Source organism: Plectropomus leopardus, chromosome 14, assembly GCF_026936395.1.
Source record: "Plectropomus leopardus strain MGB_pleo_1.0 chromosome 14, ASM2693639v1, whole genome shotgun sequence".
NCBI classification, from domain to species: Eukaryota; Metazoa; Chordata; class Actinopteri; order Perciformes; family Serranidae; genus Plectropomus; species Plectropomus leopardus.
Window position 1 is genome coordinate 20,023,308 of NC_142189.1, and position 26,377 is coordinate 20,049,684.

Consider the following 26,377-nt stretch of genomic DNA (forward strand, 5'->3'; position numbering starts at 1 on the left):
AACAACCTTATTCAACACTTTGAAACTTGGGCTACTAAGCTACTTTATTTTCAAGAAGAATTTTTAAGAAGAAAAAAATAACAAATAGAAATTTGTAAAAAATACAAGAAAATAACAACAAAACAACAAAAGTAAAAATTAAGACCTGAAGAAATGTTCTAAATATTATAAAAATTCTGTAAAATAATAATAAAATACATAACTATGATAATTATTGGTGTAGTTTTCTTGAAAATTTTCCCTAGTTTTTACAAAACATAATCTTCTAAAATGACAAATTTCTTGCAAAATGCAGGACATTCTTTCCAATGAGAGGCTCAAAAGAGATCAAACCATCAAATGCCAAGATTTTAGCAGATATGTAGGACAACATGGAAGTGAAAGCAGTACTCTGTTCATTAAATGTGACAGTGCATAACACATTGTTGTCCCTTAAAACAGAAAATAATCGTAATAAATAATTGTGATCTCAGTATTGATCCGAATAATTGTGATTATCATTTCGACCGTAATTGTGCAGCCCTAGTTTCCCGTATGTTTAATTGATTTTTAATTTTTCTGAGTGGTTGTTTATGTAACCTATAGGAAGATCCGCCACTGATGAATATCCTTATGAGTTTATTTGAACAAATGGCCTTTCTTCCTCTGAGGCTAAAATAATCTCAGCTATTCACCCGATAGTCGGGTAAAATATTCAGCCGCCTCTGACATGTGACAGATATGGAACCTGGGACAGAAAAGACAATGTAACTCGAAGGGTATCCATCATGATAAAAACGCCTGTGGCAAGATTAAGCACAGTGTATTGTTACACAGTAACGTTTTAAGACGTGTAATACTCCAGATGATTTTATACTCGCTGAAGGGGAAGTGAAACTGAGGATACTTTTCTTCCTCTATGCTCAGTCAATACATCACATTTCTGTTTACTCTTCTATTCCCCTCTTCACTTACTTTTTAACACAAACACACACACTCATCTCTCTAAGTCTCCCATTCCTGTCTCTTACTTTGACTCAGGGCCACTGCAGCTGCCTCCTCTCATCTCATTTTATCTCTCTCTTTCTCTTTCTCTAACACACACTCACATACGCAAAAACACACACGCAGCCACTGCCACCCGCATGCATTTATTTATTCGTTATATTTCCTAATTCAGTTTGACGAATGAGTGACAGCTTGACACTTCATTCGGCAAGATTAATAGAACGACACAATATTTACGTGGCAGAGACAGCCAATTATCCCACCATCTATCATCCAGATTATCTTTCTGATTGAAAACTACTCGTCCATGTAATCGGAATTATTTGGAATTAGAAGGGAATTTATGGCTTCTTGTGTCACTTTTCCTGGACGGTGGTAAATTAGAAATATTAGATACATAAAGAGAGTATAGGAAATGGGATAAATAGAGGCCTGGAATTAATGTCACGCATTTCCATTTTTTTAACAGTGTGGGCGCCCCTAAATGAACCGCTCAAGGTTTTATAGGTTAACTTTGCAAATTACTGACACTGTAGTGTCTATATTCTGTTGATAATAAAATGATGTAGATATGTTTGATTGTGGGATGATTTGTTTTAATCAGAAAGCAGAATTAAATGTGTTGAACTTTGAAGACAGTAATGGATAGATCTTATCAACAGAGATAGCGTTGTGTGTATTGATCTCTGGCTATGTTTTTAAATGTCCATCTCACTAAAGGCAGAACCGACATTAGTTTACTCCTCCAACCTCTGTCCTTCAGCCTCTGTTGATTAATTCGCCAGACTCTTTCTATCTCACCTTACAATACTTTATATTCTGTTTTCATACATCACCTTTTTGTACCATTCTCTTATCAAACTTCCATCACTTGATTAATTTACCTAATCTCTTAGCTGTGCTTAATGTCTTTGAGTATCCACATTTCATAGCCAAACCATATTTCCGCTCTACTTTTAATGAAAGACAGAAGAACAAAACAAATAGAGTGAACCAGCAGACTGTAAAGGCATGTGATGTCAGGTTGTCGTCAGATCAGTTGTGACACAGCGGATGTACAGAACTGACAGTAAAAGCTCCAGCACCTCACTCCAGGATTTAAAAGTTTTTTTTAACAGCTATATCGTAAATTTTAAATAGATTTATAATGCAATCTGTTGCCAAAGTGGTCAATAGCTGAACCAAAAATAAACGTATCTAATATTTATTATGGTACATGAATTGACTGAGCATTTTTCGCTGTAGGTCTTTGGTAATGAAATTTGGAAAGTGACGTTTCATCCATTTAGTAAATCCTGGCAGTCTAAAAGCCTTGCACTCAGTCATTTCTTCTTTTAGAAATGGTGAAAATTGCCACATATAACAATGTTGCAGGGGTTTGATTTTATTGGCCAGAGTGCGTTCAGACTTGTAAATGGGATTATGCCATCCCAATATAGTGCTTCAACAACTAGCTTGTTTATTTTTATCCTCTTATTAAGGGAGTTGAATCCTTAAAGGGTGCCAAAATTATCCTGCAAATCGCTGACAGGGAAAAATGAAAGGTCTCTAACGGTTATTATAAGCAATCTGTCTGCATTGAAGCACAATGTGACTGCTGCGCTTGCGATACCAACGAGGTGACCTCAGTGAGATGGGGAGGAGAGACATGTTGAAAGTCAGACACACCGTCTGGATGGGACCACCAGGAATATACACACACCTCATATAACACATTGACACTGCAAGCATCCTGGAAAGGACACTCAGCATGGACTGTAGAAGTATTCATGTGACTGACAGTATACCCTTTAAACTTTTGTGTAGTACATTGTCTACATATTTAACATGTGAAGTTTACAGTACGTAGGACATCAAAATCTTTATAATTGTGTAACATTTTGTAGAAAAGCTATCTAGGTTGACTAAAGTTGGAAGTCTCTGTCTGTTTATGTCTGCCCTTGTATTTTCACGACAATCGTTCATCAGTGCAGCTTCACTCTTATTGTGTTTATCGCTGAGAACCCAAGGAAGTAATGTGTCAAGATCTGAGGGAAATATTTAATAGTAGTAGGCCTGCAATTAACAATTATTCTATCAATTAATATACTGATTTTTTTCAATCTTATCAATGAATATTTAGTCAATAGATTCCCAAAAAATGTGAAAAATGCTCATTCAAATTCCCCAGTACCCAAAGGGACATCTTCAATTTGCTTTTTTTTGTACAACCAATCATCCAACATCCAAAGACTTTTCATTTACTTTTATACATGACAAAGAAATTCACAATTTAGAGACTGGAACCAACAAACATTCTAAAAAATGACTAAAACCATCAATTGATTACCAAAATTGTTTATTATTATTATTATTATTATTATTATTGACCGCGTAATTGATTAATTGAATAATTGTTGCAGCTCTAATTATAAGTGTGACACTGTGTAGTGTATCAAGAGGGAACCATAGACTAAGACTATATAATAAAGATGAATGACAGGACAGCTCCCAAAAAATGAAGCCAAAAACATCTTAATCGCCCCCTGATGGCTGGCTGCAGTACAGGTCATATACCCCTCTCTTTTGTTTTTCTAATAAATTTAGTTTTATCTAGTTATTTGATGCTATGCAAAGGGGATGTGATGTCATGACTGGCAGCTATGTGTGCCAGTTGATGTGCTTGCAATCAATGGCACTGGTCGGACAGTTGTATGGACTCTGACTCCAAATGATGTCACCAGTGCAAGACGACAGCAGCCATATTCAGGATATTTTGGATTCGTTTTTGTACAGTGAGAGATAGTAGAATTGCACCATCTATCTTTAAATACAGTCGTCAGAGGGGCCTGTTGTCTATTACACAGCTGAAAAGCATGCTGCACAGCTCTTTGTCACATGCTACCATATAATCAAGAACAGATGAAGAAAGAAAAGACCAAAGAGTCTGGAAATGTTACACTGTTGCAAACTCAGACATTTCAAGCATCAGCAATGAAAATTTTGGAATGAACACTTTTGGTCCTGAAGATAGTCGGGCTTTGACTATCGTGGCCATAAAAGTTCAAAAGAGAATTTGGAGGAAAAAAATGTCCATGACATTAATCTTTAACTTTGTTAACTGAGCATTTTGGCTCTTTTTTTGGAAAACAAATTACGATCAAAACATGAGTGTTGAGAGGTGGAGATGGAGTCTGTTCTTCATCACAGTGCAAAAGCACAAAAAAGAACAAATACACTTAATGGAGAGCAAAAAGGCAACCAGATGGCGCTGGGGGAGGAAATGAAAAATAACTAAAGAGGACCTGGATCATTTGCATAATATGTGTATGTGTATCATTAACATTATATCTATATTGAATTTTGAATTTCATGATTATAATCACTACAGGTTAGTTGCGACACCTCTAGTTTTACGTAAATTATCACGCACAGTCTGATATCATGTCATGGAGAGGCTCTTTGTCCAATTTCTTTACCATAGATAGCTGCAGGCTGCCGAGGGAGTGATATTTTGGATAGTTCTCACGAGTTAGTGGAGCCAAATCATTCTGCCGGTTGACTCCTTGGACCCCCCCGGGAGCAAATTAACAGTATCGAGTGCTTGGCTTCCCTGTAACCTTTCCCCATCCTGACTGACATTTGTGTTTTCCTTTGCCTTGGGCCTGGGCGTATGGTGGCCTGTGAGAGGATGCACAGAGACACTGCATATGTAACACAACTGCATGCATGTGCTGCTGTAGGCTTATGTCTGTGTGATGAGAGAATGTGTAAATGGGTGTGTGTTTATGTACGAGCCGGTCCAGCTGTTGTATGGGGGGCTTTCTCTGCTGTGAAACTGAGACGGTGTGCGAGAGACAGCAACAGAGGAAGAGGTCAGGACCTCAGGACATGGCACAGATTCACAATGTGACTGGGATGCATCCAGAGGCACACTGATGAAAACAAGAGCCTCCGAGGAGAGTTGGTAAGTTGTTCTCGGGCTGAAAAATCTTGTCATGGTGTTGTCACATTATCGTAACACTTGCACAAATCACTGTCATGGAAAATGTTGCTCATGAGTTAACATTTTAAACACAATGGCTTATACTTTGTATCATGGCTCAATGTGAGAAGATCAGCAGCTTTCCAATATACTGTCTCCCTGCCTGCTGATAGAGAGACAGGTGGAGAGGCAGAGAAGGAGATGGTCACTGTCAGGGAGAGATTGCGCTGAAAAGAACATGATGTCTTAGATTATCTTTAGTTTAAAAATGTTTATGCAGTGTGAAACAACTGACGATCCTTTAGGGAGATATTTGCAGCAAAAGTTGCAGGTATTTTACTGTAAGTTAAACTAAATGGAAGGGTTTAGTACGGCTCAAGTAAAAACCCATTACATTTTGGGACAGATTTGAATAACAGCGGTGGATGCACAAATCATTCTTTGACTTTTATTAACATTGCAAGGGCATTTGGCCTAGGATGATTAAGATTATGCCATGCATCTTAAAATCACATGCATGGTAGTGACAAACGGCTATTGTGGAAATCAGATGACTCCATATCACAAACTACATTCAATGATACCAGCAACCCTCCGGGCTACCCTACATATGTAGTTGCTCAAACTTCAATCAGACATGGTTGTTATGGAGCACTCGTTTGACATAATTCTCTCTCTTTTGTTTTTATAAATCCAGTGATATATAGTACTTGGCCATATCTGCATATCATAGAAGAGTGGATTATTGGCCTTGGTGGAGGTCTGCGCTCTCTGAGTACTCTTCCAGTTGAGATATAAGATGAAAACATTTCATAAATGAAAATTGAGACAAATATATTTTGCAGTGCACTGACCTTGATGTGACGTGACTGTTTGGACCTGTGCATGGACAGCTGATAAGTGATATTCTGATTTATGAGTTGCAGGCATGTGTGCAGAACAAGTAAAGTTTATCTTGGTATCACTGAATCTGCATCTGTCATAGTGACACCACACTCTTTAACTGCCAAGACTTTAAATACGTTGATAGTGATTGTCATAGGATACGATCTGTGACTGGTTGCTAATCTGAATCAGAGGGACAGTGGTTTAAAAAAAAAAAAAAGAAAGTTCATATTTCATATTTCGTACTAAATGTACACAGTATGAACAATATTATTCTCCCTGTTGTTTTTGCAGTAAGTAAATAAAAGATTGACTTTTTTACAGCTAGCTCCTTCATTTACTTTGCTTTGTAGAATAATAGTGTTCATGAAAACCACATTCAAAAATGTACTGAACACATACTACACACACTGTACATTCTACTACACCATTGGTGTCATAAAGTACATTTAGTCAAGTTTTAAAATTTCAGAGTTATTTGTACTGTACTTGACTATTTTCCTTTCCTGCTACTTTCAACAATTACATTTGTACATAGACTCATGATGCAAGCATACTGTGTGGGAAAAAAACACAAATTTTTAAATTTGAATGTCTTAATGCTGTGAGTGGATGATAAAGCTGCACTGAAACAAGTGTAATTGAACTTCTGAGGAGTGACGGGGACGCAGTGCATTTTAGCTCTCAGACCTAGTTGAAGTGGTTTGGGAGAAGAGGGATGGAAAATACGGCTGGGTATATGAACCTTACAGTGGAGCTGTCATGGTGCTAATGGAGGAAGTAGAGCAGAGGGTCAGGAGTCCTCAGCACCTGTGTGGAAGATTAATGACCACAGAGCCACGGGAGGGAAAGATGGACAGGAAAAGGGAGAAACTCTAAAACAGGCCTTGGCCTATCTGACTAACTCAAGGGTCGGACCTGCTTGAACTTTGCTAGAGAGCTACGATATTAACTACATCCGTGCACTACTGTCACTGGTGTTAAAAAATGATATAGATATAATTCACATCAACAGATATCAAAACTAGCCTGAGAACATGCTACAACATCACCTGGGATCATCATGCTGCATGTAAAGTCTATGATAGAGCAGTCAGATTCATATTCAGCACAAGCTGTTGTCCCTTTAGACCATAAAAGGTGCTCTCAGGCAGTGATGACAGTAGAGACCTTTATGATTACCTCAGTAGCATGTAGCGCCACAGAAAAGAGATATCATCATTATCTCGACACAAAGGCGGCCCTCACATTGTTAAAACAATTTGCTGCTTGCTAATGTAGGCTGTCAGAGCGGCACACAGGTCTACTTCCAAGAGTTAAGTTGTAGGGGTCCCCCCCCTCTCTCTCTGCCTGCCTGCCTGGGGAATCACGGCGGGTACGAGGCTCATTTCCTCATCAAACACAGGACGAGTGATTTGGAATATTTATGAGGCTCCCAATTTAAGTTAAACATTTAACAAAAAAGCATCCGATTAAAATGAGACAGCAGAAAGGGTTAAAGTCCCCTGTGGGCAGCCAAGGCTAAAAATTAAACATGGAATGCTGGAGATGAATTAAAGTAGCCGCTGTAAGACAGATCTCAGCTCAGCGGCATTACTGTATAGAAGCAGTGGTGGTGATAACGTATATGTTGAAACAAGCTTTTCATTGACTGTGACCAGAATTCAAATTAGGTATGAAGAGATAATGCTTTGATAAAGTGACTGCAGGATCATTTTCAAATAGTTTGCATACCAATGTGACAATTTCATATAAATGAGACATCACAATGGAATATGTTAGATAACGAAACAAAAATCAAGCACTTAAAAACAAAAATCGACATGTTTTTAACTGTTTTGCAGTTTATAAATCCCTCTGTGTGTGGGAAAAACACATCACCCCATGACCTACATATCAGATGGCCACTATGTGATATGGTATATGGTGATATGGCATGGATATTAATTCTCAATCACTCTAATCAGGGGATTGTTGAATGAAAAAAAACAGTGGTAAGCGCTCATCAGAGTCAAATACAGATAAATCATGACTGTGTTCTAAAATAACCCAGTCACAATAAAGATATCAGAGCTAGTGACCCTGCTTAGGTCAGAGGGCATGTGTAACACAATGCCACATTGACTTTATTGATAATCTATGGCTCCCTTTCATTCTTTCCCTCCTCTCCTCTAGTCTTTGTAGCAGCAGATCAGTGGGCGGCCTGAGAAGGAGGGGTCAGCCAGCTCCTGTCTGCTCAGTGACTCTCTCTACTTCCTGTTTAATCACCACTCCCTCTGGGATTTTCTGCCATCCATCTATCACACCAAGAAAAAGTTCAGGTGCTCTATATTGCTGAGAGATGAAGGGCTTGGATCAGGTGTAAGTGTGTATCTACAGAATGTGTCCGGACTGGTCTCTCTGAGATGCATATGAGATTGTGTAAAGTATTACTGTTTCAAATTATGTGAATGTGTGTGCACTTATCAGTATATTTTACTGGACAAGGCCAGTGGGTTGTTATGACTGGACGTAGTTGTGGTGGCAGACACTGCAGAAATAGATCAGTTCAAAACTTAAAGAAATAATAAATCTTAGGATACATGCTTGTTTGAACCTACAGCTTGCAGATTATCATTGTTTAGCATAAAGACTGGAAACAGGGGGTAGCACCTACAGACTCTGTCCAAATGTAAAATAAAGTCTTACTACCAGCAGTTCTTTCACCAATTAACACTTTATATCTCCTTTGTATTGGTAAAAAAAACGTATAAAAAAAGTTTACAAGTGTACAATGGGTTTTTTTTTGGGTGTGTATGTGTGTGTGGGGCTATTAAGTTGTGTACAGGGTCTATGCAGAGTGTACACCATTGCCTACACAATTGGCCTATACGCCACTGTGAGCATTTATACTTTTGCAGTGGTGTGTCTGCATGCTGATGTTATTAGCATAAGCCTATGACATTTGACACTGCATACGTTAGCCTAGCAGCTAGCAGACTTTCTTCTACTCATATGAAGCCAGGAGGATAAATCTCACACAAGAATTAAAATGCTATTTTGTGGGGGCTTTATTGTCTTCACAATTAATTGTTCCTTGTCTGTGAAATAAAAATAAATGAAAGATTTGTTTTCACAGAGGGAAGTTTTAAAAAATAAAGAGGCGATCTGTGTCGCTGCTATGTTTAGTTGTTTATCTGGGGATGTGCACTCAGCATTGCCAACTCTTTTCCAATAAAAGTAGCTAGTACTAGTTCCAAAGGTCACCAGATGATGTCATATCCTCATCATCATTAATGGGAAGCGTTAATAGAAAAATCCTCAAGGAAACATTTGAAAAGCATGAGAACTGGCACTTATAATTTAGTGCATCCTTTTCTTCCACTTTCTTTCTCTTTTAGAGTAGAAAACAAGAGCTCTAAATACTCACAACTAAACTGTCCTAGCAAGCAGTGCCTCCTCACCTCCTGCTTGTCCCAGACCAACTACACGGCACAAGAGGAGAGAACCCGCATTGATAGTGAAGGATTGCGCGATTACTCTGAGCAGCATGCATGGTAATGTATAACAATATCATATATTTCGCTTTTTTTATCCCTGATGGTCTGAATAAGTAGTTAAATTTGTCGCTAGCCACTTTTTTTTTTTAGAAAAAAGTCGCTAAGAGGGTCTGAAAAGTCACTAAATATAGTGAAACAGTTGCAAAACAGGCAACAGTGGGTGCACTTCAAGCTAGGGTGCGTGTTTACGCAGAGCCTACTTTGTAGGTAAGCTAGTGCATCAGTTCAACATGGCAGTATAAATCCTGCTTAACGGTAAGGACGTGACTCCTGACTAAGTTAAGCAACTGCTGCTGGTTTCGGCTTTATGTTTAGTGTATCTGATTTGGAATGGTATCAAATATGTCTCTTATTTCCTTGTTAAAGACACAAAGTCACATATTCATGGTGATTTGATAGCAAGATCTTCGTCCATTTGTTTTTTGACTGACATGTTTACAAGATCAGCATCATATGTTTTTGTTTATTTGTTAGTGACATTTAACTTAAGTTACATAAGTAATGTAAGTTTCATGTATTAAATCCCCTGAAATGCCTCCACATCCTACCTCTCATCGGTATTACTGTAAATAATATCAATATCTGTTTCATCACAGTGAAAATTTATATTGAATGAGTTTTCTTGAATACTTCCCTGGAAAGGAGGAATGCTGTTTATGTTTTCACTGGCAGCCCTCAGGGAAGTGACTCCTGCCTCAACCACTGAGACACTGCCTCAGGCCATCATATGTTGCCCTCCAAGGTTCCCCGATGCAATCCTCATCCGCTAGTGTGTGTCTGTGTGTGTCTGTGTGTGTGTGTGTGTGTGTGTGTGTGTGTGTGTGTCAGATGTATATCTATCCATCTGCACAGACATTTTTAGCAAACTTACAAAGGTACAGAGGTTGAATATCGCTGCATTAAATACTGATGCAGTGTTCAAACAATAAAATTATGCAATGTTGCCAGGCACAGTGGTCAAACATGAACCCAGCATTGGCTGAAGAACGTCCATTTTTACGTCCATAATTTAGTAGAAAGTGCTTAAATTCAACGTAGTGTATCTCTGGAACAGCTGAGAGTGCCCACGAATGTAGACTTTCATAACAAAGCACAGAGGCCTTCTTAAGCTCTGTAGCTGCTGGTAAATGACAATAATTTAGAGTCAATTAACACCTGTTAGTGCTAAGCATTGAGAGAATGTACCACGGTGTCTGATTTATTATAATGTCCCCTTGGTTGATGCAAATGGTTTTCCGCCGTTATCTTGTAGCCTGGAATGAAGGTCCTCCAAAGGCAGCCCCCCTATTGTGGTGGTGTGATCTAATTTTCTCAGCAGTGAAGCGCACCGCTAGCCTCCCTCTGATCCACCTGGCAGGAGGGGAGTTTGGACTGAGACAGGCTGGCCAGCCCACTGACCTCTGGGTAAAATCTCTAGCTGCGCTGGGCAGGCAGCCGGTGTGGGCCAACGATGGGGCACGAATGACTGAAGCAATAGGTCTGTGATTAGCTGACATGGCGGCTGGGTTTTGCAAGCTGTCCTATTCTCGGGCGTGGGTGGGCAAAGGGGCAGAGCAGCTAAAATGGGAATGAATGTATTGATCCTGCTGCCGTTATGAGAATGACACGCACAAGCTATTTTTACAGGAGGGGGAACACACTGCTGGCGAAGGCAATCTGTCTGTGACGTAGATAAGCTCCTAAAGGATAGATGGGTATAAGAAAGATGCGGGCTTGATTTAAAGGAATAGTTTACCATTTTGGGAACTGCACTTATTTGCTGTTTTTGTTCAGGGAGCGAAGATCAGTGTCACTCTCATCTCTGCACTGCAAACACGTTGCTAGAGCTGGCAGCCGTTTACCTTGGCTTAGCTTAGCTTAAAAACTGAAACTGGGCAAGCCAGACTCTGTCTAAAGGTGATCATCCACCTTGCAGTAACTTTAAAGCTCACAAATTAACACATTACATCTCAATGTTATTTCAATTTAAAAACTTAAATGTAAAAATAAAAAACTGTGGTATGCAGGGGTTAATATGCTGTCTCAGCTGGGCCCAAATAGGGCTGGGTGGTATTTTAAAAGCTTATGATACCAGTATCAAGAAAACTTTGTTTCCTAGCATTCCTGTACAGTGAATGGAAAATCCCAAAATGGCAAATATTATTCATGAAGTAAACAGGGTCCATATTTAACAACAGCAAAACTACAGTATATCCAAAGTAGGGCTGGGTGATAAAATATCACATTCTTTTTTTACCAAACACCCAAACCAGGAAAAGGTAACACTTTTGATATTACAATATCCAAAATCTTAGACGACATCTAGTCTCAAATCACCAAATCGATATGATATCAATATATTGCCCAGCACTAATCACCCATTTATTTCAAAAATCTCAGTCTCTGAGAAGCGAAAGTCTGTTCTAAGTCTCGTTTAACCAATCGTATGGTTAGTGCTTACTAAACACATGCATTTTTGCTAAAACTAAAGAACTTCTATGCAGAGGAATGGGGCGTGTAATTGATATATAGTACAAATGTTAATTTTTCTGGGAAAGTATTTCTTAAAATATATTCCGATAGCAATAGAGTACTTCATTTGATATTTTTTTTCCTTCTTCATTCCATACCCTTTATGTGAATGAAGGGAATAAGTTGCTTAAATGCGGCCAAGCCATACTTTGAAATGTTTTGGTGGCATCTCGGCATGCTGCACTGCCAGCTCTGTCAAAATCACGCTCAATTTCACACCACCAAATGCTAATTACTACAAAGTTTCAATTGTATTTTGGGGGAGCACCACGCAGTATGAACGCAATAACAACTAACCAATGCAATTATGTAATAATTTTACAGCAGCAGTATATGAATGATGCAAATATTGGCAATCCCTGTCACAGTGCAACAAAGCTGTCCTCTGCCATCTCCCCTCCCTCCTCGCTGCCCTTTAGTGCCCATGGGAAGTGAGCTGGTCCTATTGGAATGCTGCAGTCTGCCAACAGCCAGAGTTCAGAGGAGGCTTATTCTCACTCACGCCACTCACTGAACTCCTCCACTCTTTTTGCATAAAGTAATTGCTGTCAGGGAGTGTGCACTGCAGAGAGTTGCTCGGGCTCCACAAGCACAGAGGGTGAGATTAGGGAATAAAAGAGCTAAGTCAGTGCTACTTAGGCACTCCCAGATCCTGCGTCTGTCATTGCACCGCTATGGATGAGGGCTGACAGTGATGAATATTGGCCAAAAGTTGGTATTCCACATGATGATTTTCCCTAATGAGAATTGATGAATGCGGGAGGGAGGGACTCGGGATTGTGTGATGAGAGGAGGGACCACTCATTAGAAGCCAGTCATGCTAAGCTGAGCGGCTTTAAGGTGGGCAGGATTGCTGGGCTGAGCAATGCCACTCCAGCAGTTCTTAAAAAAAAAAAAAAAAACCTCAGCTGATATCATTGATCAATACTGCCTGACACAGAAGAGTGTCAAATGAGATATATCCATGAGAGGAAAAAAAAATCAATAAGCAAACTCCTCCCTGTGCACAAACAGCATTTAGCAATACTGTCCACATAGCAGAGCATTTATTAGTTGTGTGTCAGCTTCCACATATGTTATCAGAGATCTATAGCAATCTCTGAATCCATATGCATGAAGTTGTGGTAAACACCTGGGTGTGGGACAGTCACGGGCCTCTGCTGTCCCTGCTGCACACCACATCAGCCGAGTAAGGCGAGCAGGGCTCGTGGTCTAGCAGATGGCAGTGCAGGCTTTGAAAAGCCATGGCCCTGAACGAGCCCCAGGCAGCCCCAGAGGCCAGCGCTCAGCCAAAGCTCCACATGTGGCAAGCCAGGAAGGACATTAAGTGGATAATAGTTAATAGTGAACCAGGTCATTTACTATCATGTGCATACTTTATGGAGCACAACGGCCTATAGTGTATGCAGAAGGGGGTTTGCCCATGAGAAGGTTTAACTTTTAGATGCAGATAAAAGTGCTAAACGATCACGCAGGGCCATTTGCACACTGTCACATTCTTGGATAAACATTGTGCAATACTTCAGGTCATTTAGTAGCTTGTTGTTAGGATGATGAGGAAGCATATTAGCGGACATGTTGTTCTTTTAGTCAAATGACTGAGCTCAAAATATGGCCTTGCTCATTTCAACATATTCCACCTTAGATGTTATTGCCCCCTCTTCTTTACAGGACCCAGGGCCATGTGATGTGTCACTCCACTATGGTTAAGTATAGATGAAGAGATAGCCTCTTTAATATCCAGGAGCTCATTTCACAGTGGCTGGCAGGTCACAGCATGATGACAGCTAAACAAGTCAGTCTACAGGATAGAGCACAGAGCATGTGGATTGAGGTCTGCGCTCTCCTGAGTGTACAGAGGAAGCTAAACACTGGAGACGGATTATGGGTTGTTGTTAAAGGTCCAGTGTGTAGGATATAGGGTGACATACTGGCAGAGATGGAATATTATAAAATAAGTATGTTTTCTTTTGTGTATAATCAAATCAGAATAGTTGTATTTTCGTTACCTCAGAATGAGCTGTTTATATCTACATGAGGAGTAGGTCCTCGTTACTACAATAGTGCAGAAAGGACAAACCAAACACTGGCTGTAGATAGGGCCATTTGCGTTTCTTGGATTAGCATCTGTAGTTGGCAGCCACTCCACAACGAGCAGACTTAATAAAGCAGCTTTACACTAAAAGTATAGTGTTTTTCTAAGTGTTTTTACCAATTTAAATCACCGTATCTATTTGTTTTGGAGAGTAAGAGACCTCTGTGCATAATTCTGCTCCTGATAAAAATCTCCTGAACAATGACCACTTAAGGAAGTCTAGCTGGGAGAAGTTTCAGCTGGTTGCAATCTAAAGTCCTCACCTCTAGATGCCACTACATCCTGCTTAATCTTACACACTGTTCCATTAAGATTCAGTTTGTGGTGAACGAATACATAAATTGTTAAACATATCTGAATGAAGATGCGTCAGATTACTAAAATGAATGCAGTTTCTGAAGTGTAAATGCCTCCACTGTTTCTCTGTGTATGACTTCACTGTTAAGGACAGTCTGAATGTTTTCTCTTGCTTAGTTACAGTGACAGACTTTGTCATTGGCGAATGCAAAGCAGGGATATCTAGGGACACATAATAGGATTGCCTTTTCTACATTGTATTTTCTCTCAAAAGTGAATTAGGATATCTCTTTTCGTCTCATAGTGAAATAATGTATCCAATGAGTGCATTCAAAACCATTTAACCACTTTGTGCTGTATTCATAATTGGATTTTGACTGCAGGTTCCTTCAAACATCGAGCCGTCACCATCTCCAATATTAGATTTTTCAAATACTTCTATTCATGAAGCCCTCTCTTTATTCCCTTCCTGTTGAAATGACATGATTTTTAATCAGCCAATGCACAAAATGTCTGACTGCACTGTAGTCATTAAACCTGCTTCTACACAGAGACATGCACACATCCCACTGACTGCATAGCCCATTAGAGAGATGGAAGATTATGACCTAAATGAAGCCATTAGTTACGCAAACCTAGTGATCATCTTATTTATATGTATAAATCTGATCCATTCCCCCAGCTCAAGTCAAATATTGCTCCCCTCAAATGATTTTGGAGGATCTGAGTAAAAACAACAGCAGCATCAACAACAAAAACAACATCAGGAGCCATAATGAAAGGAGTGGAGGCAGAAGCACTCAGGCGATTGCATCCATTACCCCTCTCCTCTATATGGACCCCTTCATAGGGATTACCCCCTGGTTCCAGAGAGGTTGATTATTAGACGCTCGCAAAGGTTTCGTTTGAATCGCCCCAGTTAAACGAGAAATTGCAGGCTGAGGAGAGAGGCTAATAACAGTTATTAACCCCGTGCGGGCGGCAGTGTAAAAGAGCGCCACAATAACGAGGTGCACCACCAAGGTTTGAGGCGCAGCGCAGCTAGCACACCCCCGAGGAGAAGCTAACTTATTAAAATAATGAATTAGCCGACCAGATTACTGCAGCCTGCGGCAAAGGCAATTATCCCCCTCCAAATCCCTGGACAGGGCTCCCTAGCGCCACCATAAAACAAGTGCTCAGAAAGCAGGAGCCCTCCGCTCCACACAAATGAATAGGCTGTTAATTAGGATCTCTCCCGCTGCGGGTAGCCTTCCCACTGCCATAACAGAAACCACTTCCACGACAGGCAGAGGAGGAGGGGGAAAAAATAATGGGAGGATACTGAATGATTGCAAAAGATTGTGAAATCTGTAAAGAGTGATAAAAAGTGAGACTGCGAATAGTTTTAGTAGCATGAAAAAATGCATAGAATGACAACGCAAGAGCTAGTTTGACTGAGAGGGACAGCAGGGATCGTTGGTGGCCTGAACTGAAAACTGTGTGTGAGGCGTCTTTGGAAAGAGCATTCAATCACAGCTCAGTCATGTGGTCTCTGCTTAACATTTGATGGCTTTATTCAAGCTTAGGCTTTGTGTCAACACTGAGGGGGACACATATGGTTTTGAGGGATCATCCGATTGGACATTTTGAGATTCAAACACTTGATTTTGAGCATTTTGGTGAGTTTTAATGCACCATTTTGTGTAAATGTCTTTAATTTGGTCAAAACAAAAGGCCTGTATTACTTTTTTACTTTTTGTTTTTACAAATGCACGTGTTCTACATATTGAGGGGAAAGTCCCCTGCGTCCCCCCATTAGACAGTTCATTGTACAAAGTCAGGTCAGGAACCAATGTCTCCCTTTAGTAGCTGAATCTCTGTATTAGATATATTTTAACAACTACAACCCAAGGACCCAACTGTGCACTCATCCTTGCCTGTAAAGCCGAAACATTTTTAATCCTTTGAAACCTGGATTGATATCACTTTTCTTGTGTTGATGCCTTCACAAGTATTTAAACTTTGAACAATGAACAAACTGGTTTGTTTTCTTTGGAAAACGTGGGGAAAAAAAGGCATTGAACAACTTGGCAAGAAATGTTAAGCAAATTGCAGGAAATTAGTGGATTTGATTTTTTTTTTTTTAAAGCTAGTGAAAAATGTCCAAATACTTAGACGTATCATAATTATATATTAAAATTATTCTACATAATTATTATTTTTAAGAACTTTTTTCAGCCATTTCCTTGTTTGTTGTTGTTGTTTACTTTTTCAGGTAATTTTGCTAATTTTGGGTCATTCCTTCTCAACTTTCTCAGTGCCTTTTTCCCATGTTTAAACAAAAAAAGCCAATTTACTCAGGTTTCAATGGGTCAAATAAGTGTAATAACTAATGAAGATCACCGACAGCCGCTAGGGTTCCCTTAAAGTACAAGTTAAAATGCCTCTCCTGAGGTAGGGGTTATTGGCCGCAGTGTGAAAGAAACAGTCTGACATGGATGAAAGTGAAGTAGGCCAATGGCCACCCTGAAAAAGAGCCAGCCGTACCTCATGACATATATATACAGCCCCTAATGGTTATAAATACTAAAGTATCACATGGTTGACATCATGCACCAAATCTGGCCACCTTCTGCTATCACCTTCCAACTCGACATCCGTAGAAAATCACAAAGTTTTGAAGGCTGGACTCACCTTGTCCTGCATAGCTATACTTACACAGAGCGGGGAGATAACTGTCAAAGTGGAAACTGTGCCAAAGGGACACACATATTGTGCTGGAATTCAGCTACACATTTAGATCTTCTATTATGCATTACAGTTACAAAGCCTATGTGAAAGAGCCATTTATATATTTGATCAGAAGTGTTTTTTTTTCCACAGTGGAGATACATCTGCGCATTTGAGTGCTTCCACCCACATATCATCTCCTGTAATGTCAGTGACTCTTGGGTATATTGTGCTGCTAATTTTAATTGGAAAAGATTGCTATATTTACATTATAGCACGCTGCATTGCACTTCCTTGACACCACACAGTGCTGTATTTACTGTATATAAGTTACAGTTGTTTGAAAAATGAAACATTATGTATTAATGGTTTCTAAAATATACTCTTTATAGTGCGATTTGCTCCCAAGAGGACGATTATATAGTCACACAGATATGCAGGGCACGAAACAAGACATTATGCCAGTGTACTGTATGAATATGCCTGCAAGGCTTGACATGAATGCAATTTCATGTAATTTGAATGCCTTTCATGAGGCAAGGACTCTTTTGAACTGTCTTAAAAAGCTCATCCACCATGGTAGCTGCCAGTGGCCCTGGGTACAGAGGAGTCATGTCGACAGGCCCAATTAATGATGGGGCGTCTGAGAGTGAATGAATGAGGAGCTTTGAGAGGATTCCTCCACCTTAAATCCCCCTGTGCTGCTGCTCCCAGACTGCCTGTGAAGAACAATCAAACGGCAGCAACCCCCTCCTATTTATCACTTTAAGACATTAGCCAGACATGGGCTTGAATATTAACCAGCTCCTTTTCCAGGAGAGTTCCACACCAAAGGCTGCGTGTGGCAACATACATTTTTAATCACAGGGGAAAACGAGGCCTCTCAATCGCTCTCATCCATTACTGTGTGCTTAACTCGCCACATTTTTTCTCCAGGGCTCTCAAAACAGGAAATAAGCTGTCATTGTTGTTGCTTTTTCCTTGCGGTCATAGGTTTAAATTTATACCATTAGGCATGTTATCAAAACTGAAGCGATCATAATTTTATGCTCAGTTTTGTTCTGCCATCTCTTAATGGACCAGATCAGTCTTTATCTGGTGCAAATAGTTTGTAAAGCAGAATCTCTCAGTGACTATTTTGACTACGCTGACAGAGTTCATTCCCTGGTTTTACTGTGTGTCTTCCTGCGCAGGACAACTGGGCTGAGGCAGTGGAGCGTGAGCGGGGCTTCCACAGCTTAATTGGAGTCATGTTCTCCAGAGCCTGGAGCTGCTCCTCTCCCTGCACCGGCCTCTCCGGTGCTGGGCCTGTGGTGGGAGCAGGAAGGGTAGGGCATGGGTACCAGGCATGCAGGGAGATGATCTGTTCACCCCACCCTCTCCCTCTGGGTCCCCCCACTGTGACACATGGCACCCTGGTGACAAGGTCACTCCACTGTTGTGGCACCACAGGGGGAGCTGGTCTTATTATCAGGAGAGGAGACATTCTTAAGAAGAATATGATCTCCAATCACATTTATTCACGCAAGACAAGGTTTTTTATATCCAGGAGCTTTCTTTCTAGGTTAAAACATTAAAATAAAAGACTTGAAATTGGTGATGGAATATTATGATCGTAACAAATATATTTTACATTTTTATATAATTAATATCATAATAGATAATTTTCTTAAATGTATGTTAAAACTTCGTCTGAGATAGCATACAGGGGGACAAAATAACCACAGCACACAGAGGACAGCATATAATTCAATCCAATAACCCTTCAGTTTATAGTTTATTTAGAGATGCATGATTTATTGGCAGAAAATGGCTTTAAAATGAAAATTGGCATATGACAGGCTATAAGATGACATTTTATTATGCAACTTTAATTAGTTGAGACAGGTCAGTTTTTCCCTGGTTTTGGGTTAGGGTTAGTCTTAACAAGAGCATCATCCAAGCCTGTTCAAGTTGAATGAAATTCTTTTTTTTTTTTAAGTAGTTGCATGAGAATGAATATGGCATATTTTACATGTTACCTAAGTTAAAGAAGTAGTAGGAGAGACTTAATGTTTTCTGCAATTAGGAGGAAAAATATATGTGCATATATCAGTAGGCATCGCTAATCGGCCAAAATGAATTAAATGAAAATGACGCCATATTAGAGGTCAGCGAAAATCCAATATCATGCATCCCTCCAGAGCTTATAATGTTTATTCACTTCTGAGACTGTGTCAGAGAGGTATGGATTAAACATTATGGGAGTTTTACAATACAATTTTAAAAAGCAAGACCTTAAATTTTTGTTATATTGGCTTGCATTTAAGGTGCCTACTGCCTATACATAAAAGTAATCTTTTTCTCTTTGGCAGTAAAATACAAAGCAAAAGACCTGCATCAACACATCACTGACATACTCTTTAAGCTCCACTAAAATAATATTTATTGCTGGACTGCATCATTTTAGGACATAATATTGTGCTGTTACTTTTAACCCCCTGCAGTATTTTAACAAATAACTTGGATGGAAAGGTAAGGGTGAGATATTTATATACACAATTATACAAGTTTGCTGTAAGCACCACAGCTCAGTGTGTACCAAGTATATGTTCTAAGACTTTTATTATAAAATGCTTCTGTGTTTTGTCTTTGTTGTATGAGTTAGGCTCAAATGGAAAATCAGTTTTATGCAACACAGACATGTAACCCATGTTGAAATCAAGCAGCAGAATCCGGGGCTTAAAAATGAAGCCAATAATGACGTGCCAAAAACTGCAGTTCCCTGCATAGCCATTTGAGGCTGGCCCCAAAACTAATTTTAACATTCATGACAACTGTATTGACAGTGATTTTTTATATAACTCACTTTCTTATATTTTATCAAGGCTTAAAGTTACACATTTAAGGGTGGAGCCGCTTGAGTGAGTCTGCAAGGCACTGATATAGTCTAGGAGTCAGAGCCTCCCCTAACTCCTCCACAGCTCCACCATCTCATTTAAATATGGTCACTTCTGACTCCAAAAAATCCAAATGACAATGGGCAAAATGCCCAACTCACGGTTTCAAAACTACAGCTCACAAACCATGGACGGTGACGTCACAATAGCTACAGTCGTTATTTTTTTTTACAGTCCAAGGTTGAATTTAGAACATTAAAATGTCTAACAAATCCAAATAACTCAGATATCCAACTTAAGTAGAACAACTAATACGGTAATGGCATAATGTATCAGACCTTTGGCTAAACTGACAACAACAAACTGTCATTGTGTGTTGATTTTGACAAATCTGCTGGCCTGTACATTTGTTTTGGAGGCGAGTGACAGAAAGACGCAACTTGTTTTTGATACTTTTTTTCTCCTTGCAGCTTTAATAGTGATGAGGTAACATGTCTATTTGTAGCTATGTAAGATTAATAACTGAAAAATGACTATGGTAAACTATGGTAAACTTTGTTTAAGCAACCAACGTATGTTCATATACTGATGTAAAATCACATCTCACAGTATATCTATATATACAATATATACAATATTTTGACGTTTTTCGCCGTATGGTGTGTTCGGTCGTTTTTTCGACATGCTATAATATGGTGTTTTTGGCCATTTTTGCAACATTCTATGCTATGCCTTGTCTCGTGTGGACATGTCATATTTTACATTTTTCGCCATACTATAGTATGGCGTTTTAGGTCGTTTTTTCGACAGGCTATACTATGGAGTATGTGGCATAATAATACAGATAAAATAGACATATTACATACCTGTGTAGGAGGAAGCAGTCCAGTTCAGCATCGGTTTTGAACCTTTTAACATGCAGCAATTCTCTCCATCTGTTGAATGACAGACCAAGTTAACTTGTGTTTTTGCACTCGCTCCATCACTGTCTTTTTTGGGGGTTTTTTTTGTTGTTCCTTGGTTGTTTATTTCTTTTTCTCTTTGCTGATCCTGGCTCTGCCAAAAAAAAAAATATAATTAAAAATACATTGATGTAAAGAAAAATCTCCCCCTGGCTTTTTTTAACTGACTAATGAACGATTCACTGCAAAACTTTGCCTGTGAAAATATAAAAACAGGCTCTTCTGGTCTGTAGTGCCATGCATTGTTTTGTCTAATTTTGAGAGGGTTCAGATCCGGAGACAGGCATCAAGAAGACTTAAGGAAATAGCCAATCCTCTTGTTGATGGCCTTGTTTGCTAGTGAAGGTAATATAGAGCATTCACTATTACATTCAAACTGTTTCTTAACCAGTTAAAAACAAATTCAAGCAGCTTTAAAATGTTAAATAAACTTTGTTAGCAATATTTATTTCCATTTATGTCCCATTTGTTTAGGTAATCATTTATTAATCACTGTTTAGTCAGGAAATTACAAAAATCGGTTAAATAAGGTACACCATGCATGGGCTGGCACTGCACTGCCAGCATGTATCAATCTCAATCTCTCTCACAGTGTAAGAAAGTGAAACCTAAGGAAAGTCATTTTGTGCCCAATGAAAGTTTTCCTTTGGAAATTTTGCCTTCCATTAAGAATCAAATTAAGCACTGGACCAGTGCTTTCAAGAAAGTTCACCCCCGTCTAAATACACACACTTCTAATTTGTGATTTATTATGTTCTTGATGTGTTAGGAGCACGGCGTTGAGTGAGAGGCGGTTGTGTGTGTGTGTGTATGCGTGTGTGTGTGTGTGCATTTAATGTGTATTTGCCAGTGCATATGTGTCACAAAGGGGGTGAAGCAGAGTATGTATCCATCATTCACTGCTGTGGGTCAGCCCTCGCACGTGACAGCAGGTGACCAGTGTCAGACAGGAAAGGTCACTGGCCTGCAGTCGGCACTCTCTCCCAGTTTACACAGCTTAAAAAATCCTGTAGACAACCAAATCTGACTCTATAAAAAAAACAGATTATCTGCCTCTCACACCGTCATGAAGTTTGGGTCATGGTGAGATATTCACCGGCAGGAGCAGCTAAACACACAAGCTTACTTTGCTTGATGTCTCTTTGCCTGACGTGTTTTCTCTGTCCCACTCTCACCATTTCACTTTCTTCGTTGTCCCTTTTTCTCCAGAACTTAAACAGCACGTAACCTTTTCTTCCTGGCTCGTCTGTCTGCATGGACCCTGATGAGAGTGAAGTCTGGAGGCAGTGTTTTTGAACATCTTTCAGCACGGCTACTCTCTGTGGGAGTCCTCTGACTTGAAGGTACTGCCTTGTTTGTCTAATGCGTGATGCACATTTGACATTCACCTGTCTGTGTGTGTGTGTGTGTGTGTGTGTGTGTGTGTGTGTGTGTGTGTGTGTGTGTGTGTGTGTGTGTGTGCGTGTGTGTGTGCTTGCGTGCATGTATATGTGTTTGTCTGGACCTTGTGTTCACAGGTCCATTAGTTAAACAGATAAAATGCATGCCTTTTTTCATCTCTGTATCGCCTACGGGGTGTTTTTCCTTGATTGCATTACAATCATAGCAAGCTTTCCCTCATTAGTGGTAAGCATGTTTTCATTTTCTATTATTGAGAGGGAATTTCACATGAATGCATGCAAATATTTGTGTGTGTGTGTGTGTGTGTGTGGGTGCAGGTAAAAAAATTTCCTGTGTAAAATGTTGATTGTTTTGTTTTTATTTTTCAGGGAGGATAAAATCTGCCGAATGAAGATTAGCTATGAAGTGTTACGTTGGAAACCTTTGTACTAGCCCCTCCATTGTGGGAAAAGGGCACTGATAGGAAGGCAGATACAGCTGATCAATAAGTAGTGCAGTTTTCTCCCCAGGCCTTCTTTCATATCTCTGTCTTGTTTGTGTTTTGAAGGGGTCGGGGGTAGGGTCTGGTAAAGTGGTGGCGTGGGCGGGCTTGTGCCCCTTTATCAATCAGGATTTTAATTACACACGTCTAGGGCGACAGCTAGATTAGAAACCAATCGACGCTATCGGCCACAAAATCTAATTACTGTTTATTGACAGATAAGGGCAGGCCCCCTTCACTTTTCCAAATAAGATAAACCTCCCCCCTCGTACACAATGGAGAGCAGCTCATACTGTCCATGAAAGACTCTATGATAAGTCAACCCCCACCAGAGAATTCCTCTATGCTTATGTAGAGACGGTACCTCTATGGACTTCTCTGTTATAGATGACACAGGATCAGTGTGAGGGAGCCAAATTACACCTCTCCTTTAAAGTGCTTTGTAACAGTAGAAGTCTTCTGCTTGTGCGCTCAGAATTTCTTTTTTTCACTCATAATGGAGCTCATCTCTGTAACCTTTAACCTCACATTTCACAAACTCTAGATTCTCCCTTTTTTGTAAGTTACTCAGTGGGGTCTTAATGATGAGTAATGAGTAAGCCTTAACCCTGCCAGGTGCACACAGGTGAAGCATCCTGTCTCCTGTAAACACACATGTCCCCTGAGGACAGTCATGGGTGGATTATAAAACAACTGGCCCCTGGGCACAGACATGTAAAAGGCATCACCACCTGTCCTACACAGGACTGAAAGTACACACGCAGACTTTAAGATGATTTTGCGTCTTTTTTTGTTGTAGTCAATTTGTGTCTATTCATTATCATATTATTTATCATACATTATCTTTTTTTTTTTGGGGGGGGGGGGTTGTTTTATGTCTCTTTGTTTGTTTAGCCCCTGCTTCTAGTTATTTTGTGTCACTTTGGGGTAATTTTGTGTCCTTTTGGTTGTTTTGCCCCTCTTTTGGTTGTTTTGCCCCTTTTTATAGTCATGTTGTGGCTCTCTGAAATAATTTTGTGTTTTTTTCTTGGGTTATTTTGCCCCATTTTTAGTTGTATTTTTTTCTCCTAAAAGTAATTTTTTGTTTTCTTCTGTTAGTTATTTTGTGTCTTCTTTTGGTAGTTTTGTGTGTGTTTGTGGTAATTTTGTATCTCTTTGTGTTTGTTCCGCCCCTTTGTAATTATTTTGAGTCTCACTGCTGTTCTTTTGGATTTCTTTGTTGTCCTTTTGGGTCTCTTCATAGTCATTTTGTCTTTTTTGGTCTTTTTGTGTCTCTTTTTGGTGGTTTTGCCCCTGCTTATGGTTTTTTTCAGACACTAGGAGATAATGTTGTCTCCCACCTAAATGTTTTGCCCCTTTTGTAGTCATTTTGTGTCTCTTTGACGTAATTTTGTGTTTAAGGTAATTTTGTGTCTCCTTTGTCATTTTGTGTCTCTTTGAAGTAATTTTTTGTTTTCTTTTTGGTCAATTTGTGTGTCTTGAAGTGATGTTGTGTCTGTTTGTGTTTGTTTTGCCCCTTGTTTAGTGATTTTACTGTTTTTCTTTGTTGTAATTTTGTGTCTCTTTATATCATTTTGTGGTTTTTTTTGGTTGTTTTGTGCCTCTCTTTGATGGTTTTGCCCCTTTTCAAGGTGTGGGCCAAAGCGGCCCTGGGCCCGTGCCCGGTAGGCCCTTTCAGTAAACCATCCATGAGGGCAGTCCATCCATGCACTCCTCGATGTCCTCCTCTCTCTGAGCTAGAAACTGCCTCCAGCGCCCTCCGCGCCCTCGCCCATATCAGCCGCTTTACAGCCTCCGTCACTGCGCAATGCACTTTGCCTCTAAAGCCGAGAATCTGCCTCAGGTAAATATGGAGTAAATGATTGGATTATTGTTCTTTCATTTGGCTGTGTAGTAATGGCTGGATTATAAACATTGCAGAGTATAGATTTCCTGTCAGATCCTATGAATCAGACATCCTTATCTCATTTCCAGACTGCCGCTCCACCCAGCGCTGCCATCTCCCAGCCAGGGAGTCTGGGAGAGCATGGGAAAGCCATAGACGTGCACACACACACACACACACACACACACACACATGCAGACATAAACATAAACAGACAGACAACCAGACACACATATGGGTTAGAGGGGAAGAGAGAGAGAGAGACAGAGAGACTGTTGTCACCCAGCACAGCACAGGCACTCCAAAGTCCATTCGAAGATTTCAAAAACCACTTAGGCCCCCTGTCCATATTTGTTAAGCAAGTGAATCTAAGGGCCACAGCGCACTGAATTCAAAGAGAGAGAAGAGACAGCGATGTAGAGAGCATGAGAGAGAGGGGGAAAGGGAGAGAGATGTCTCCTAAATGAAATTTAGGCGAGGGTTGGATGGAGGGTGGCTGACAGCAGGTGGAGGGAGAGAGGCTTTGGACCCTCTGATTTGGTTTAAATCAAGCAAAGAAAAATGTTTGGGTTTGAATTATGCAGCATTTTTGACCAGGGCTGGAGATTGATGCCTGATTCATCTGATGCTTGGACATCATATCAGGAGCAGATATGTTACATGTTTTTCTCTTTCTGCCTGCCTCTGCCTCTTCACTGAATTTCTCTTCACTGGATTACCAACACTGTAATTGGGTTAGGGAGCTGTGTGGACCAGTGACCGCCACTCGAGCATGCTTTTGTCTGAATCCATCAAAACTCACCACAGAACTATGGAAAGTCAACAAAACAACACGCAAAACTGGTATAGCAAAAATATACGATGCCTGTATACCCCTATGCTAATGGTGATATTAAAGATACTAAAGACACTAAAGATGAAAGCAACAAACAAAAATATGAACCTGTGTGTTCTCAATTAACCCTTTGAAACCTGGATTGACATTAGTTTTCTTGTGCTGGGTTCAGATGCCTGTCATTGAGTAACTGAGCAAGAAATGCCCCCTACATTGCAAGAAATTGGTAAAGGGTGACAGATTGTTAGTTTAGGAAAAAAGGGGCAAACTAAAAGAAAATAGTTATTTATTATAATTATATATCTAAAAGTATGTTCCAGAAAAACAAAAATTAACACAAAACATGTATACATTTTTCCCCATTTTTCAGTACTCCTTTTTTCACAGGTAATTTTCTTGTTTTTCTTGTTTACTCTTCTATTTTTGCTTATTTTCAGGTAAATTTATTGTAATTTGTTTTGCTAATTTCTTGCTCATTTTAAGGTAATGTCTTCTAAAGTTGCTCATTGCTCCTCCTGGTGTTTTTGCAAAACATCAGGCCAATTTGCTCAGGATTCAAAGGGTTAAAAGTGCCATCTCAGTGCATTTCAGTTTAACCACTAAAGTACAGTAGCAGGCAGGAGAGAACGCAAGACAAATTTACTCTTATCGGCTGGAATGACGTTCTCCATTATCATAATTTATTTGATTGTGATGTTCAAAAAACCACAAGAAAACCCCTTGAAAATACATTTGATGGGGATAATCAGTTAAAACAAGCCCCGTCGGATGTTTGTACACCCCAAAAACTTCTACAGCTGCTGGATCAAAAAAAAAAAAATCAATCTAAGGCAAGAACCAGACAAGAGATCTGCACACTGTGTTAAAAGCGCCCAAGAATTTTTATTTTGCAATGTTTTGTTAAGAGATCTGCATCAACGCCTCTGCTAGATTGAAATGTTACA

General features: G+C 39.8%; 1 long non-coding RNA gene across 1 annotated transcript in view; it reads right to left on the minus strand.

Annotated features, from left to right (window-relative positions):
- LOC121954051 (uncharacterized) overlaps nt 1–26,377 on the minus strand; it is a 56,969-nt gene that overhangs the window by 27,787 nt on the left and 2,805 nt on the right. The window contains exon 3 of the long non-coding RNA XR_006106536.2: nt 20,736–20,804. This is a non-coding gene — a long non-coding RNA (uncharacterized LOC121954051). The remainder of the gene's footprint in view (nt 1–20,735; nt 20,805–26,377) is intronic.